Here is a 6,222-nt window from a genome sequence, read left to right as displayed (position 1 = left end):
ACATGAAAATGTATAATGATCGAGAAGCAGATTAGGGAATGAATCCCACTCACTTCTATCCCATTATGTAATGTTCGAGAAACAGATTAGGGAATGAATCCCACTCAATTTTATCCCATTAGTTAATGTTCGAGAAACAGATTAGGGAATGAATCCCACTCATTTCTATCCCATTAGTTAATGTTCGAGAAACAGATTAGGGAATGAATCCCACTCATTTCTCTCCCATTAAGTAGTGGCCGAGAAACAAATTAGGGAATGAATCCCACTCATTTCTATGCCACTAAGTGATTGAGAAACAGATTAGGGAATGAATCCCACTCATTTCTCTATCACTTTCTTAATGTGATTCGCATCTCTATTTGTTAATGTTTTAATGTTGAAAAGAAAAAGAAGAAGAAAACTAGCCTAAAATGAATAACTAGCCTAATGTCATGATTATACCTAATTGTTAGGATTTTAAGGGAAAGACTAAGCCTAATATTATGAAGATATTATAGGTCCTAAATCTAAAGGAACAAACAAGTGAAATTACAAGCAAAAATCACAAGTAAGCATGATACAAAATTGGTACAAAAATTGGCTAAAAAAATGACTTGAAAATATGGTACAAACATGGAAGCAAATGATGTAAAGTATAGTGCGAAATTGAACTAAAAGACACTATTTATTTTTTATGATTTTTATATGAAGGAAGATAGAATTCTAATTAAACAAAAAAAGAATTAAAAGAGTTAGCCTAACCTAATGTTTTTATGACCATTTTTATATGACAAAATATGTGTTAAAGTCTCAAAATTAATAGAAAAAATTAGCTTTTTATTCACTAAAAGAAACATGAAAAAATCTAAGTAACCTAGAAAAAATGATAGAACCAGGGGGTGTGAATTGAAAACAATGGTGTGATTAGCAGGCGCTGGACCCAGGGTGTTGTTTTTTGTATGATTTTGCTGCCAAAAAAAGGCATGGGCCCGAGGGGGTGTGAAGAGGATTTCGGCCCAGATTTTTGTTTTCAGATTTTTGTTATTGCTCATGAAAACTATGGGCCACACGGGGTGTGCATAGCAATGGCCCAAGATGGTATTGTTTTTGATCCATATTATTTTTTAACCAGAACAATAATTGAAATAAAAACAATTAATCAATAAAATAAAATAAGAAAAATAAAAAGGAAAAAAAACGATTGGGAATTAGGGTTGTACCTGTGTGCCGATTGAAATTCTCACGAGTCTTCTTCCTCATGATGAAACGGCGCCGCGGCTTCAACCTTCTCCGATCGGAGTATCAGCGGTCACCATAAAACGAAGGCCACTTTCTCATCTCGCCTTCTCGACCTCTCTTGTCTCCGTATCTCACTCTCTTCGATTAACCTTTTTTTTTATTTAAAGCCGATGCGAAGATGGAGACAACGAATCCCTCCGGTAGGTGTGCTCTAAGCTCTTTCTTGTTATTGATTCTTCTTCTCTTTAATCTTCTATTTCTGATTTTTCTTGAGTTCAATCGGACTGAATTGTTGTCGAGGCAGATTAATGGCGAGTGATGGATCCTGTTGTTGTATTGTTGATGCTTCTGAGTTTGCTATGGTTATTATTTTGCAGACTTTTTGAAGATGAAGAACGATAGATCAGTGATTGTGATTATCGAATTACAAGAGGAAGATTGAAGATTGGAGAATAGCTGAAGGCTTTTACATTATTGAAGGAGCAATGGTGTGAGGACTTGAAGGGTGGTGAAGATCGAGAAGTTTCAGAGAGAATGAAGATGGAGAATGGTGAAGAATGAGAAGTTTTAGAGAGAATGAAGATGGAGAATGGTTCAGAAATGGTGAAGAATTCAGAGAGTGGAAGCAGCCAAATGGTGGAGAAAGATGAAGATGGTGAATGAAGTGTGTGGAATGAATCTGGAAAAATGATGGAGTGAAGAATGGTTGAAGAAGAATAGTTCAAGATGAAGGTGAATTGTGGAGTTGTGAAGAATGGCTGAGATGAGAAAGGATCGAGAGCCCTGAAGTGTGAAGCAGAGTTCTCATTTATAGAAGTTCCCCAGGTTAGTTCTTCTACTCTGATTTTCTGTTTGGATTCAGTTATAGAATCTGTTAGAGTTTTGTAACTGACTTTGGTAGTTACATTTCTGTTATGAAGCTGTTGAATTCTGTTAGACATTAATGAATCTGTTTGGAAATTAGTTAGGGTTAAAACTGAATCTGTTCAATTTGTAACTGACTTGGAAGGTTAGTTATCTGATTCTAGGTTGTTACAAATCGGTTAGAGGGAGTTAGGTTTGGTAGTTAGTTCTGGATGTTGGGAAATCTGTTATAACTGTTATGAGGTGGTTATGGTTAGCTTTGCACATTGAATGGAGGGTGAGTTAACTGAATGCAGTAGTCTAAAGAATTGTTAATAATGTTAAGTATGTGGCTGTTGTCTCTTTTTTTGAACTTATTCTATTTTGGTTTCTTGGACTGAGTTCCATTCTGAATTACGCAGGTGCAGTAGCATGGATTTACGAGTCTTGTCACGGCGCATTGTTTCGAGAACACATGACAATCATGGTGAAGGCACGAAGATGGAATAGAATAGGTTAGTCATTTGAATGCTAGCTCTGCAAGGAATGTAAACCAACAGTTCTTTTACAAACTGTGGGTTCAGAATGAATTTTGAATTAGGCTAATGGTATAGACCTTTGTATTTTTGCACAGGGGTATGACTTTTCTGTTTGTAGAATTATATTAGGATGATTGTTAGAAATGGTAGACATGTATGTATGCGTTTATTGTGTATGAATATGGTTTGGAACCAACTGTTATGGAATGAACTTAAATGGTGTGACTTAAAATTTAGTTTGGTTTGTGCAGGTTATTTGGGTGGCTTGAAATAAGGCTATGATTTGAAAACTTAGGAAGGAGATTACGAGATAGAAATTGCGGACACTCGCGGGGTGACACAAGGTTTGAACAAATGGAGTCAAGGAAGCAAGCATACCATTGAAGGCAGCTTAGGATTAGAAAACTCAGGATAAAGTAGTTTTTGTATGGTTTATTTTTTTGTAATTAGATTTTGGATAATGAATGTGTAATGAATATGGATTGGATGTGACATGTGTAAATTTTGAGTGAACAATGGAAAGGAAATTGAAATAGAATTTGAATCGACGCTTGCATGAATATCTTTGATGACTAAACCCCCATCCTCTAGCAATTTCAATGGACCTCTAACTCACTTCCATTCATCAATTTAGCTCAAACTTGTATATCCAACTCCATATATTAGAAGAGACGATGCCTTGTTCTTGAAATGATTCATTAGCCCCACACAAACTCAAGTTAAATCTAGATATGACATTACATAATTTGATGAAGAAACTCACAAATCAAATCTAGACTTCCAACCATGGCAGATATAGAAATAATTTGAATCACCCTTAAATGGAGATGAGAGCCTCAAAACAATAGTAAACCTTAACTCTTTAAAGTCCTTGATCCCATGCTAGATTATTGATTAATGATTCATGAGTTAGATGATTTAATGGATGGATAGTATGCAAATGAGATGGAAAGCATAAGCCAATTATGAATAAAATTAGGTGGGCAAATTTTGGGGTGCAACAGCTGCCCCTATTTAATCGTCTTGAACCTGAAGGTGAGATTGGCGCTAGCCTTTCGATCATTCAAGGTAGAAGAAGATTAAATATCAAGAAAACCTGAAAATTTGCCTGATGAGAAAGGACCCACTGGGGAAAAGATGGTGTCAACTCCACTGAGGAAGATTGTATCAACTCTGGATTGAACAGATTAACTCTGGGTTAGAAATGAAATGAACATCAACTTTGGGTTGAAGAGAAAAGTATATCAACTCTGAGTCGAAGAATAAAAGGGAAGTCAACTCTGGGTTGGATAAGAGGTAAACATCAATTCTGGATTGAGAACGGAAAAGGAAATCAGTATTAGTGGGACAAGATATAGGCATCAACTCTGGTTTGAAACAGAAAGCAAGGAAATCAACTCTGGGTTGAACAAGGAATTGGATAATGACTATGGGTTGAAAGAGGAAAGATGAACAATTAGAAATAACCTTCGACTCTGGATTGGGCGGGAAAGACAATGGATAATCGTCAACTCTAGGTTGAGAGGGAAATAAAAGAAGATAACTGTCAACTCTGGGTTGAGTGGAAAAGGAGAAAAGATAACCGTCGACTCTGGGTGAGAGGGAAAAGGACAAAAGGTAACCGTTAACTCTGGGTTGAGTGAGAAAATGAAAGGATCAACTCTGGGTTGAAATAAGGATAACCGCCAACTCTGGGTTGAGTGGGAAAGGACAAATGATAACCGTCAACTCTGGGTTGAGTGGGAAAAGAAAAGAGACAATCGTCAACTCTGGGTTGAGTGGGAAAGATAATCAATTCTGGATTGAACAAAGGATAACCATCAACTCTGGGTTGGAAATGGAAAGGTAAAAGATAACCGTCAACTCTGGGTTGAGTGGGAAAAGAAACAATAAGAAATATCCGTCAACTTTGGGTGAGAGGGAAAAGGAAGAGAAGTCAATTCTGGATTGAATAAAGGGTGGCCGTCAACTCTGGATTGAGTGGGAAAAAGGAACAAGAGATAACCGTCAACTCTGGGTTGAGTGGGAAAATATAATTAACTCAGGGTTAAAAGATGAATGGAAAATCAACTCTGGGTTGAACACAAAAACATCAACTCTGGGTTGAAGAAAGATGAACATGATTGACTTTGGGAGATGACACCACAACGGTAACTCTGAGTGATCCAGTGGAATATCAATTGAATGCTTTGTAGGGACCTCATCTGATGAGTAACTTAGCTTATGCTTCATATGCAATGTTTGATTTATTTGTGCACTTCTGGAGATGCAATGCTATGGATTCTATATGCAGTGTACTGATTGATTAGGGTTTCTGCTTTGATGTGGAATATATTAGGTGGAGTTCTGAAACTCTGTTTGAGAATCAAAGTGGGGTGGATGCCCCTGATTTGTTGATGATTGGATCATGCGGGAGAAATGATAATGAAAATGCAATGATATGCATGATGTATGTAGGATTATGAATGGAATGATTGTTTCCATGATACTAGGAGTGAATGGAGGGTTCCTTGCAGGAAGGTTGTTACTTGAAGGATAGAATTTGTGAAGGTGAGGTGTTTGGCTTGACTCCTCGACACCTGTCTTGATATCTGACATTTGATTGAAGATGAAGAAATGAATTTTTGCTAGCTTGCCCCAGCTTGTAGGATCTCTTGAGACAGGACTTTGATACGCTTGAATCATGGAGATTGCAATGGTTTGCCCCAGCCTTTAGGATCTCTTGAGATGGAATTCTGATGTGCTTGAATCATGGAGATTGGCAATGGTCTGCCCCAATGTTGATCATGGTATGAATGCCCCAGATTGAAAGGAACTCTTCCACCAGATGGATGCTTCAGATATTTGCTTTGTGGATAACCAACCTTTGCCTTTGTAAGACTACTCGATGGAATTTCAATGTTGAACTTTCCTTGGTATCAAGTACTTGCTTTTAGATTAGAGACAATTCTGTTTTGAAGAGGATAACGAGAATGCAATGCACATGTTAATCTCAAAGAAAAGTTTTATTTGTCAAAATGTTGTACTAATACTAACACAAATGACACAACAACATTAGGAGTCAGTTGGACATGATTTTACAGTTTGTATGCTTTCAGAACGAACCCTACTTCAATTAGGACTTTTGAGGGTTATAACGTGGCCGGGTTCACGGTTTGAGAAATAAAGGATAAAGGCTCAAGTTCTACTTAACCCACCCCTTCTTCGTGATGTTCTCCAGTCCTACGTTCTGCTAGTTCGACACGAGTATTCGTCTTTCAGGAAGGATTGTGACGGATGAGGATCCTTTATGACTTTGATGGAGGTGGCAGCCACCCTTTGGTGCTTTTTGTTGATGGTCATAACAACTTGTCCCTTGGAGGATTTTTCTTTTCTTTTGCTTTGCTTTTTTGCTTTCCCTAATTTTTGCCTGGACAAAGAGTTTCTTTTGATTTTGGTTCGTTGTCCAGTGGGATATGCCCTAATTTTTGCCTAAGTCATTTGCTTCAAAGCTTTTCCTTTTTTTTTTGACTTAGCGGGCTATTGTTTCTTTCTTTTTTGATCATGATTCATGACTTTCTTTTCATTCTCTTTTTTTGTCTCGTTCGGGAACAAGTTGCATGATTCTTGTGATTGACTT

This window comes from Vicia villosa, linkage group LG1 (genome assembly GCF_029867415.1).
Source record: "Vicia villosa cultivar HV-30 ecotype Madison, WI linkage group LG1, Vvil1.0, whole genome shotgun sequence".
NCBI lineage: Eukaryota > Viridiplantae > Streptophyta > Magnoliopsida > Fabales > Fabaceae > Vicia > Vicia villosa.
Note: the sequence above shows the minus strand (reverse complement) of the source record.